At 45.4% G+C, this 12,823-nt stretch overlaps 1 protein-coding gene across 1 annotated transcript in view; it reads right to left on the bottom strand.

Annotated features, from left to right (window-relative positions):
* The window catches only part of LOC124622685 (gastrula zinc finger protein XlCGF8.2DB-like), a 429,631-nt gene that overhangs the window by 320,248 nt on the left and 96,560 nt on the right, over window positions 1-12,823 (bottom strand). The gene's annotated exons all lie outside the window — the stretch shown is intronic.

Genomic DNA, 12,823 nt, shown 5'->3' with positions numbered 1-12,823 from the left:
TATGATTGGTGCACGTACAACCCTGGATGTCTTTGACAGAGGAACTGTAACAGGTCAGGTGTATCAGGACGTCATTTTGCACCAGTATGTCCGCTTTTTCAGGGGTGCAGTGGGTCCCACCTTCCTCCTGATGGATGATAACGCACGTCTGTAAACCTCTACGACACTTCAGGAGCTCCGACAGACACTGGTGCAAGAGTGGGAGGCTGTACCCCAGCAGCTACTCGACCATCTCATGTAGAGTATGCCAACCCGTTGTGCGGTCTCTGTGCCTATGCATTGTGATCATATCCCTTGTTGATGTCGGAATACATGCGCAGGAAACAGTGGGGTTTTGTAGCACATGTTTTTTCCGGACGGTTTTCTCAACTTATCACCAATACCGCGGACATACAGATCTGTGTGTTGTGTGTTCCCTATGTGCCTGCGCTATTAGCGCCAGTTTTGTGCAGTGCCGCGTTGTGTGGCACCACATTCGGCAATTATCCTTTATTTATGAGCATGAGTGTAGTTCAGTTCATGACATAAGTTCATGATTTGTAGAAAATAAACTAACGCAAAATCACAGTAAGACTCGGTTTTTACGGTTTCTAACACAAAACTCAACAAACCCTGACTTTTTAATTTTACAGAACGGGAATATGATAAGTGAAATTGAACAGTGTTCTAGGTGCTCAGATAGATAGTAAACTGTCGTGGAAGGCCAACCTTCAGGGTCGTGTTCGAAGACTTACTGCCATTTATACTATTCGATCGGTATCTGAAGTGTGTGATAGTCCCGACACGAAAATTATTCTACTTTGCTTATTTTAATTCGCTTATGTCGTATGGTATTATGTTCTGGGGTAACTCTTCCGATTCTGAAAGGATATTTTTGGCTGAGAAACGGGCGGTTGGGGCAATAAGTGGTGTAAGTTCACGAACCTCTTGTCGAGACCTGTTCACGAGTTTGGGTAATTTGACATTGGCCTCTAAATATACACTCCTGGAAATTGAAATAAGAACACCGTGAATTCATTGTCCCAGGAAGGGGAAACTTTATTGACACATTCCTGGGGTCAGATACATCACATTATCACACTGACAGAACCACAGGCACATAGACACAGGCAACAGAGCATGCACAATGTCAGCACTAGTACAGTGTATATCCACCTTTCGCAGCAATGCAGGCTGCTATTCTCCCATGGAGACGATCGTAGAGATGCTGGATGTAGTCCCGTGGAACGGCTTGCCATGCCATTTCCACCTGGCGCCTCAGTTGGACCAGCGTTCGTGCTGGACGCGCAGACCGCGTGAGACGACGCTTCATCCAGTCCCAAACATGCTCAATGGGGGACAGATCCGGAGATCTTGCTGGCCAGGGTAGTTGACTTACACCTTCTAGAGCACGTTGGGTGGCACGGGATACATGCGGACGTGCATTGTCCTGTTGGAACACCAAGTTCCCTTGCCGGTCTAGGAATGGTAGAACGATGGGTTCGATGACGGTTTGGACGTACCGTGCACTATTCAGTGTCCCCTCGACGATCACCAGAGGTGTACGGCCAGTGTAGGAGATCGGTCCCCACACCATGTTGCCAGGTGTTGGCCCTGTGTGCCTCGGTCGTATGCAGTCCTGATTGTGGCGCGCACCTGCACGGCGCCAAACACGCAAGCGACCACCATTGGCACCAAGGCAGAAGCGACTCTCATCGCTGAAGACGACACGTCTCCATTCGTCCCTCCATTCACGCCTGTCGCGACACCACTGGAGGCGGGCTGCACGATGTTGGGGCGTGAGCGGAAGACGGCCTAACGGTGTGCGGGACCGTAGCCCAGCTTCATGGAGACGGTTGCGAATGGTCCTCGCCGATACCCCAGGAGCAACAGTGTCCCTAATTTGCTGGGAAGTGGCGGTGCGGTCCCCTACGGCACTGCGTAGGATCCTACGGTCTTGGCGTGCATCTGTGCGTCGCTGCGGTCCGGTCCCAGGTCGACGGGCACGTGCACCTTCCGCCGACCACTGGCGACAACATCGATGTACTGTGGAGACCTCACGCCCACCGTGTTGAGCAATTCGGCGGTACGTCCACCCGGCCTCCCGCATGCCCACTATACGCCCTCGCTCAAAGTCCGTCAACTGCACATACGGTTCACGTCCACGCTGTCGCGGCATGCTACCAGTGTTAAAGACTGCGATGGAGCTCCGTATGCCACGGCAAACTGGCTGACACTGACGGCGGCGGTGCACAAATGCTGCGCAGCTAGCGCCATTCGACGGCCAACACCGCGGTTCCTGGTGTGTCCGCTGTGCCGTGCGTTTGGTCATTGCTTGTACAGCCCTCTCGCAGTGTCCGGAGCAAGTATGGTGGGTCCGACACACCGGTGTCAATGTGTTCTTTTTTCCATTTCCAGGAGTGTATATATCCCTTACTGTCAGCCGGCCGAAGTGGCCGTGCGGTTAAAGGCGCTGCAGTCTGGAACCGCAAGACCGCTACGGTCGCAGGTTCGAATCCTGCCTCGGGCATGGATGTTTGTGATGTCCTTAGGTTAGTTAGGTTTAAGTAGTTCAAGTTCTAGGGGACTAATGACCTCAGCAGTTGAGTCCCATACTGCTCAGAGCCATTTTTGAACCTTACTGTCATTTCTTGTTAACAATATTAGCTCATTCCCAAAAATAAGCAGCTTTCACTGAAAATTTTAAACATGGCTGAAGCAGCAACTGTTGAAAATCTTCACGGCAAATGATAACAGCCAACCATTTGTAGAATGAATATTTATTCAAATCCTTGACCACGGTTTCGGTAAATCTGAATATACTTTCATCAGGATTTCAATAAATCTTCATTCTGCAACTGGTTGGCTGTTATCGTTTACAGTGAAGCTTTCACTCAGTTAATACTCGGCAGAAATCAAACCTGCATTTGGATCGAACTTTCCTAACTCTTGTGCAGAAAGGTATGCAGTACACTGCTGCATACATTTTCAATAAGCTACGACTCTAATTCAAATATATTAGCAGTCAGCCACGCGCTTTCATATCGAAACTGAAGAGTTTCCTCATGGATCACTCCTATTCTGTCGAGGAATTCCTTGAAAAAGTAGGCTGATTCTTGTGGTATTGTTGATTGCGTTTACTTAAACTTATGGATTGATTGTTTTGGGGTCCATAAACATTTTTTTTTTTTACCTCTTATTACTTGTATGTGGTTATTACATGTACCGCACGACACATGACATTGGAGATTTACTTCTCAATTTGGTCCTACGGAACTTGACGTGCAAAAACATAAATAAATAAATAAATATACGGGTCCAAATACGAAAATCTGCTTATATAAGCGGTTTTGACACGAGTCGCATATTTGTGGCGTTGCGCTGGAATCGAGAATCTCTGAAACGGCGAAGCTGGCGGCCTGTTGGCGTACCACTGTCTTGAGCACCAATGGAAAGTGATTGAAAGATGGTGAAATAACGAGCAGGCTGTATGGAGATGGACGACTACATCTCATCACAAAACGTAGAGTTCGGAGGATCCTCCACTTTGTCATGGAGGATGGGCAGTGATCTGTGGTCGGTCTGACGACGTAGCACAGTGTTATTACAGGTACGAGTGTTTCGGAGCATACAGTTCAAAGGCCATTGGTGAACATGGAGCTGGCCGGAGTGGCCGAGCGGTTCTAGGCGCTACAGTCTGGAACCGCTTGGCCGCTAAGGTCGCAGGTTCGAATCCTGCCTCGGGCATGGATGTGTGTGATGTCCTTAGGTTAGTTAGGTTTAACTAGTTCTAAGTTCTAGGGGACTGATGACCTCAGCAGTTAAGTCCCATAGTGCTCAGAGCCATTTTTTTGAACATGGACTTCCAAACCACACGATCCCTTCGTGTTCCTGTGTTGACTCAACGACTTCATCATTTATGACTCCAGTAGGCACAGCATCACAGAGTTCTCACCGTGGATCAATATCGACATGCCGCCTGTCGAATGAATCGCATTTCTTGTGACACCAGATCGATGGGTGGCTCGTTACATGCCGTCATCCAGGTGAATGGCTACTCGAAACGTGCACCGCGTCACAGATACAGACCGGCGAGGGTAGAATTATGCTGTAGGACACATTGGGTTGGGCTTCAATGGGATCTGTGGTAGTATCAGAAGAAACCATGACAGCAGTGAGTTACGTGAACATTATTGCGGACCACCTGCATCCCCTCATGGCTGAAGTCTTCTCTGAAGGCAATGACATCTTCCAGCACGATAATTCTCAGATACACAAGGCTAGAATGGTGTTTTAGTGGTTTTACGAGTATTAATGTCTTAGCCAGCAAGGGTCCCTGAAGTGTACGCTATGGAACACGTAACGTGCGCCAGCTGCGTGCCCGCAGACCATCGTCCCGTAATTTGAGGGAATTTAGTGCCCTACGAGTAGACACCTGGTACCACATACTTCTGGAAACCTATAATTGACTTTTAGAATCCATGCTAAGCAGAATCGCTGCTGTACTGTGTTTGAAAAGTAGACCAACATGCTATTAAACAGATGCTCGTAATGTTCTGGCTCATTGGTGTGTAATCCATTTATCTTTAAGGCACTCAATAATTCCTACTTAAATATTAAATGAAAAACAGACCTAATATTTACAAACTTAGTTTATTTGGTTTGCTTTCTGTTCTCTCGGCCACAATCGACTTACAGCCTTTCACGTTACGCAACATAACAAATCACATCCCTTTTCATAGTTTCCAGATACAATTCTCTGCACTCCTTACACGTATCTAGGGACACTTTTTTATTTTTTTGTGTCATCATTGTCGCGAAAAGACACACAATACAAAAATGTTTTCAGTTATTTAAAGTTGTTACTTGATTTGTGCGATAAGTACCCTTTAGGGAAAAATGTGCGGCATATGTACCGGATTTTATTGCGGTATCTATGCCGATCTGCAGGAGAGAGGCGCTACACCTTATAAATTCGTGACTTTGACAGCCAAGGTCGCAGCACTAGAATCAAAACATACGCGAGAAAACTAATAGTTAATGCAACTACTAAAATATTTGAAGTATTTGACGATTTAGCGTAGACTAAGAACGGAAGAGGTGATGAACGCACATCAGTAGACGTAACTTCAGTTATTCGCCTAGAGCTTACGGAAGTTACTCGATCGAAACGTAACCACTTTTGTTACGGCCTGGTACCCACTGTGCGGTGACAGTGGCGATACGTGCACACACTGTCGATGCTAACCGAAACTACAGGGCGCACAGGTCTAACTGCATTCGGAACCTCTCCCGGATTTACGCTACTAATGGAACAGCAGGTCAGAAAACTTTCTAACGTTTGATTAACTTCGATGCTCGCAGATCGTTGGTTAATTTAGCGAAAAATACCTAAAACGGGCTGTGACTGATACGTCATGTCAGATTTCTTTAGAAATGAGCTACTGTGACGAACTCCAAAAAATAGATGGTATGCAAAATCCCTTTTGGAGTTTTGTCAATAGAATGAATATTTCACTCTGCAGCTGAGCATCCACTGTTCTGAAAATAAACATTGTGTGTCGAAACGGGGCCCATACTCGGAACCTGGCCAGCTGAACTATCCAATCACGGTTCAGGATCGGCCTCACAATTTCACACCTGCCAGTATCTCTCACCTATCTTCCAAACTTTGCCTGAATTCTCTCGCATATATTGCAGGACTAGCGCATTGGAGGATAGGCTATTGCGGATAAATTGTTTACCCAAAGTGAAATGAGATTATTTCTAGAATAAATCTTTCACTTAGAAGTGAAATGTACGCTGGTTTCAATCTTCTTGGTACATTAAAAATTTACGTCGATCCGGGACCGAAACCTGTAATCTTGCGTTGAGTTTATGGAGCGGAAATCTCCAGACTGATAAACAACAGATTTTTCGACTTCGATAACAAAGCAGTGCATGAGGAAAAAGTTACAGAACAAGAAAACAGCCTTTATTGTCTCGCTTCTCTCAGACTGTGCCAGTGCGTTGATAATCACTAATGGAATGTAACGTCATTATTATCGAGAGGCAATCTTCCACGCGAAAAGATCAGCGTCTAAACCAGTCGTGGGGGCATCGATCAATGTCCACTAGTAGGCGTGGCACCTCGACATCAGAAGCAGTATCTTGTAACTACACGCTGCAAAAGCAGAATAGTTGTGTCCGAAGAGCCACGATGCATGTCTAACGATATAAACGGGTTTTAAACGTCAGAAGTGGCCATTAGCGAGTCCAGCGCATAATTTGTGAACTCAGATAACACCGGTCAGGCTACTGAGTGACTTGTCAGCATGTAATGGACTCTCATATTTTATTTTGTTTCATTATTCAGAGAGAGTAGCTGGCCGGGACCTTCTCTTGCGTATGGATCACGGTGTGTGCCTGCACTGTCAATAAGAAGTAAGTAAACACCGATAGTGCATTTCAGTGTCTTCTAGCGTCAACTGTGGGGCAGGCTGTACGATAGTTTTGTAGAGTTTTGGCTGATGTGCATGGCTCTGTGGCGGTGATACGCCACTGATAGACAAGAAGGTACACAAATCAGCCGTATATCTGGAAGGAGATGCGAGTCTTTTCTGTCTCACGTGAAGTCACAGTCACGTCGATGTTCGTAGACGAACTGTGATGTGGGCAAACTGTTGTATGTTCATACCTCTAGGCAGGGTGATTGAAGAGTGAGGATAAATTAATTACACACTGCAATACATGTATCATACTCGAAGTTCCCAAATATGTGTTTAGTAACTATTTACACTATTTGCATTGCAAGACATGTCCAGATTTATTTCAAGTTGCCTCATAAGCACACGAAAACTTTTCTCCTGCACGACTTGGACTCATTTCGAGACTGGTATATATTCCGCAATTCTCAGCTTCTTCTCAATCTCCTTTAAGTTCGACTGGTTCATTTTGCTGCTGTCGCCGTTATCATAAATGACCTGCAGTCAATCCACATACGCAGCCGTATACCTGCCTAATCACGTTGAACTGATAGCGCAAATTTTTGTCAGGTGCAGCAGGCTGAAGGGCTTCCAGGAAACTTGCGAGGTTTGCGGGAACCCAAGTTGGACTGAACTACTGTGTCTTCAGTACGCAGGTACTCCTGTGCCCGTTGCGCCAGGCTGAGCTGCTGCAGTGGTTACGGCCGAGATAGGTTCAGGTAGGCTGGAAGGAGAATTCGTGTACCTCTGACTGTCGACTCCGCCGACACCGCCGCATCGCCGTGCTTCGTTAAGAATGAAGTGAGGCTCGCCGGCCATGACTTCCACCGTGGATCGTAGTTATTATTCAGTTTAACTTCAGATTGTCCCCTGTTCCACATTCTAGTCTTTGGGAAGGTTTTTCAAGCTTATAAAGTATCCTATTTTGTAAGAGTGTTACCTAAAAGAAGAAACAGAGCCCAAACAATGTCAAAGAACCCGTGCTTATGCCCGGTAGAGCGTTACAGGGGAAGGTGGAGTGACGCCCCAAAAAAAAAAAAAAAAAAAAAAAAAAAAAAAAAAAAAAAAAAAAAAAAAAGTGAGAGAGAGAAAGATTTGAAAGACTCGACATGTTGATAGATGCGAATAAGGAAGTCGCAAGTCAAAATGAGCGAACAACAGTGGGTGGACTGCAGACTGATGAAGAGGGGAATGAATTTGCAACACTGTGTAAAGAATTTGAAAGATAGTTGGAGCAACTGCACTAGCAGCTTCCTGCTCCACGGTGTGTAGAAGAGGGACCACACAAATGGCCTCTGATGTTAATAAAATCACACTTCTGGAAGATGTTTGACTTATCAGTGCTTGGCAGATGAGTTTCTACTAAATATAGCAAGATTTAAGCTGACAGGTGATGCGCGAACCTTTGTGAAATCAGCGGATGCTTTGCGTGATGCGTTAACATTTAACAACCTGGGGTTAACCGAGCGCTACTGATACAAGAGAGGAATTATTTATTACAGAGGTGGCTTGTCTACTCTACGACAAACGACCGGTAGAGATTCTGAGACTTTTGCCGATCGAACAGGGGCTACCGCGCGTAGGAAGTGTATACTGGTGCAGAATGCTACCTGTAACGAAGTATTTAAGGGAGGAAGCAAAATACCAAGCAACTGACGTCTTTATACGAGGGTAAAACCTTCACGTACGGGTACATGTTACAATTTACGTTCCTCGAATGAAGGCGTCAGAGTCGTCTTTCTTTGGTATGAGTCGTCTTGCCCCCAAAGAGGACTGAATAAGGGCGAGTGTTCGCACAGAAGGCAAAGCGTTATCGATTGGTTAGTCTAGCCATATCCCTGATCGCTGTCAGGTCCTTTATTGTCCCCAAGTGTGACATTTGAAAACCAGTTGCCCACAGGAGCATTATCGACAAAGTGCGGCAGAGACACGCCCCCTGCTACCCAACAAAACCACGGTAGCAGGAGAGTAAAAAAACCCAGATGAGAAATCCTGTCCTACTCCACCCCAGAACGAGACACGCCAAGACGGAAGTTCTCCTCACAAAACCCCTCGTGGGGTTGCCCGAAGGAAGCGGAGTTTGCAGAAGAAGCCCCACCACCACCACCTGTTAGGCTATGGAACAATCCGAGACAAGAAAGACATGTTTCCCATCACCTGTTGTGCCCGTGTTGCGTCTAGGAATCCTGCATACTTGGTTCGCTAGACGAACAATCAAACAACTTGTATTAATGAGTTTTATTACAACAAGACAATTACAACACTTAACTTTGATAGATGTGTTGCAAGCAAAGGGCGACATACATAATAATCGGTCTTCTTCAGAGTGGGCAAACACAAGTCTGTGCTACGATGCTTCGGCTAGCGAAGTGGCTAAAGTTGAAGTTGTCATGCAGTGGGCTGCCGCCAGTAGGGTGCGGCGCTTGTGTCCTCTTCACCTAGGAGCCGCTGCTGTCGCGTTGTCGTCCTGGAGGGAAGTCGGTCAGCGTGGGATTGGCTGACCTCTTCTCACAGCCGCCTCTTCTCTGTCGTTCCCGACTGGCGTCCCGGCACTGGCTTTACGTTGTAACAGCCCGCCTCCACAGTGAAGGGTAATCCGAATCAAGGAGGATGAAGAAATAATGAGCTTATATGAGGTGACGCTTTTGCAAGAGAAAATGACAGTTGTGGAGGAAAGCGAATACTTCACTAGATACCAGTTAGAAGCGGATTTTAACCCGCGTCCGCTCATTCGTTGTGGAACTATATCACCCGTGTTGTTACTATCCTCTTGCTAGACGTCGTTGTCACTCATGAGATTATGATTCTATGTGTCTTTGCGAATGTTCTTGTGATTGATAATTTTTGTGACTTAGCTAGTCATCTTGTATTTAGCATTTTGTATGGAAGAAATAGTATACTAGTCCAGGTAATAAAGCCGCAATTAATTAGCTGCCGAATCCAAGTCCGTTGATGATTCTGCAAGCCTCTACTACTCGAAGTAAGGGAATCAATCTTGTGTTTAGCAATTTGTGTGGAAGAAATAGTATACTAGTTCAGGTAATAAAGCCGCAATTAATTAGCTGCCTAATCCAAGTCCGTCGATGATTCTGCGAGCCTCTACTACTTTTAAGTGCCGGTCTTTGGTGGCCGAGCGGTTCTAGGCGCTTCAGTCTGGAACCGCGCGACCGCTACGGTCGCAGGTTCGAATCCTGCCACGGGCATGGATGTGTGTGATGTCCTTAGGTTAGTTAGGTTTAGGTAGTTCTGAGTTCTAGGGGACTGATGACCTGAGATGTTAAGTCCCATAGTGCTCAGAGCCATTTGAACCATTTTGAACTTTTAAGTAAGGGAATCAAACGTGGGGTAGTGTGCTAGCCACTACACCACGTTTGACGTAGGTACAGCCTGTTGGCGTGCTAGAAGATAGAACCAACAGTCCTCGGATAAGGAGAGTAAAATAGCGGAACAATTCCGTTCACACTCGTGTGGTGATGTTATGTTACAATTTCGTCCGTCACTTCACACCATGGAGCAATCCATGTCGCTGATAGCCTCGCAGTTGAGCGCCCCACAAACCAAACAAACAGCAATCCATGTGCAGCTGTGTTTTCGGATAACCTCCAGCAGTTCGGTCGCTGGTTTGCTCTGTGAAGTCATAATCTAAAGAAAAGGCGTTATGAGATCGTACCTGCTTAATTAGTGCACGCTGAAATAGCCCCGCTATGGCTTAGCGTTACACAATTAAACAGCCAGTTTCAGAAATAAAGAATAACGTGTCTGTCAAGTACCAGTGAAACATCGCTACACATTTGTAAGGGGTTCTGTGGTATCACCGCCAAACACCACACTTGCTAGGTGGTAGCCTATAAATCGGCCGCGGTCAGTTAGTATACGTCGGACCCGCGTGTCGCCACTATCAATGATTGCAGACCGAGCGCCGCCACACGGCAGGTCTAGAGAGACTTCCTAGCACTCGCCCCAGTTGTACAGTCGACTTTGCTAGCGATGGTTCACTGCCTACATACGCTCTCATTTGCAGAGACGACAGTTTAGCATAGCCTTCAGCTACGTAATTTGCTACGACCTAGCAAGGCGCCATATTCAGTTACTACAAGTAATATCTTTAAGAAAGTATTCTGAAAATATAATATTGTGACTCTTGTACCGTCAAGAGCGACGTTCATCATTAATGGATTAAAGTTAAGTATCAAACTAGCTACGTCCGCTTTCTGAATTCTAATTCCTTGTCATGTTCCAGACCTCACGTCAGTATAGTCCTTCCCTCCTCACGCCAGCCCGCGTGAGCTAAAACGCGTGCATTTCGGCCTCCTCTAGTAACACGGTGTTGGCTCTTCTGCCAACACAACAGGTTCGTTATGTAAGAGGTTTACTGTTCACTACCCAACTGGAGCAAATGTATTTTCGATGTATTGCTCACGCGCTGCCAGCGATGTAAAACATCTCTGCTGCAATAGAATCGCAGGTCAGAGCGGCGTCGGTAGCAGTAGTAATCGCTCGCTCCTTCAGAGCAGTCGCAATAGTTCTTTTTTATGGAAGAGTCGCAATAGCTCGCTGTTACGTAGAAGTTGTAGTAGCTCACTGCTACAGAACAGTTGCTAGCCATGTAAGAGCAATAGCAGTCGCCGCTGGTGCAGCGCAGTTCATTGCCATGTAGTGTAGGTTAACTTTATTATTCTTCATCGCCATGCGCGTACTTAAATTTGTTGTCTGAGATGTTAATATGAATTGTTTCAAACTTTCTGTGATTTGTCAGCACTAATTAAGTCAGACTTGTAATGTTCAGTTTTTTATGTAATGGTTTGCAAAAATGTTTTCAATAATAAGGTTTTCCAGAACATAATTTTTTACCAGTCATTTACTTGAATTTAAACATTTTAGAAATTTTTCCAGATCATAGTCATGTGTTGTTTAATAATCAGAGGACCAGCTATGCAGCTGTGTCAACAAGCAAAGTCAGTTTTTTTTCGAATAATGCAAATCTCAGACAAATGTTCAGAAGTAGTAGATAAGCCAGTATTTCACTAATCTGTGCCATTTAGGAGCAGATATATAGACAGCATTATCTGGCGACACCATTATGAGGTAAGAATGTTTCAGTTTATTCTGGTTGATTTCACGGGGCCATGACGAGCGCTGCTTACGTCCAAAATTTATCAGTCAGTTTAGTACAGGAAGCGTTTATATACAGGAAGGTTACACATTTTCTTTGGCTGTGTCTTGTAAGTACGATATATTTACCGCAGTTATAGGAGTGATTGCCAGTAATACCCAGCATTCTAACAAACAGTTATCAGACGACTATCTGAGCTATCGGAGACAACATTTACTCACTGCATGGATTGATTTGTACACTTAGCATTTGAGCGACATGAAATTAATTCTTTGGATACACTTGTACAGTGACCATCGTTTCTTTTAGGTAACATTTATTATTTGTTAATGAATCAAAGGTAAGTTTTTGTTGTAACTGGTGTTGCAAGTCCTCATAAGAGAACGGACGCGCTGTCTGCAACTGAGCCGTCACAGACGCGACCACGTGTACTCAGAACCGCTGAGAGCTGGGGTCCGGGGAGTGCGACGCAAGCGGGCGGTACGCCTATCGGTCGGCAAGTTCAGCCAAATCGCTTTGATCGGATTCGTTTCAGTGTCTCCATATCTGCATGACACTGTTATTTACTCCTCTCCTAAGAGTGCAATGTATATGTGACTGTTCTAATTAAAATAGGAAACGGCAGGTATTCCTACTTGCAAACGAACATCCACAATGGGAATATTACTAAATAGAAGCTGGCAGAGCAGGCCTGCAGATGCCGGTTCCCGTTCTGGGAACCCCCGTGGCTTCTCGGCGGGTGCATTTGACTGACGAAACTCTGCTCTCGTTTCACTTGTTCTGAGCCGTTAGCGCTATACACAAAGCCGCACTTCCTCCGTTGACTGTTTTCTGCAATTTAAGAGTGCTATCAGCTCATATTCTGCTTAGTTTTATGAAATATAGGCGGAGAAAGGAGCGTCCATATGCTGAGTATGGTTTTCTATTTTAATTGTACTAATTTCTATTACTAAATATGCTCTGTTTTATAGTCGCTGTTTTAAGACGTTAATTGCTGACAGCAGCCTCTGTACAGAAGTTTAAACCCTCGGTCTAGCAGAACCGAAGCAATCAACTCCTTACGGTTCTACACAGAAAACGTATTTGATACTATGTTGGAAATATAAGATGCTTCTTCTAGTTGGGATTGTACCACCACTCTCAAAGCGAAGTAAAAAATGAATTTCAAAGTAGAGATTTCTTTCCGAATGCTAGATCAGTCATTAATATCCTTAACAAACAGATTTGAAGAGTTAAACAGTTCAGACGACGTTTTTGGTTTCTTCAG

Source organism: Schistocerca americana, chromosome 7, assembly GCF_021461395.2.
Source record: "Schistocerca americana isolate TAMUIC-IGC-003095 chromosome 7, iqSchAmer2.1, whole genome shotgun sequence".
NCBI classification, from domain to species: Eukaryota; Metazoa; Arthropoda; class Insecta; order Orthoptera; family Acrididae; genus Schistocerca; species Schistocerca americana.
The sequence above is the reverse complement of the archived record's forward strand: the minus strand, read 5'-3'. Positions and strand labels throughout refer to the sequence as shown.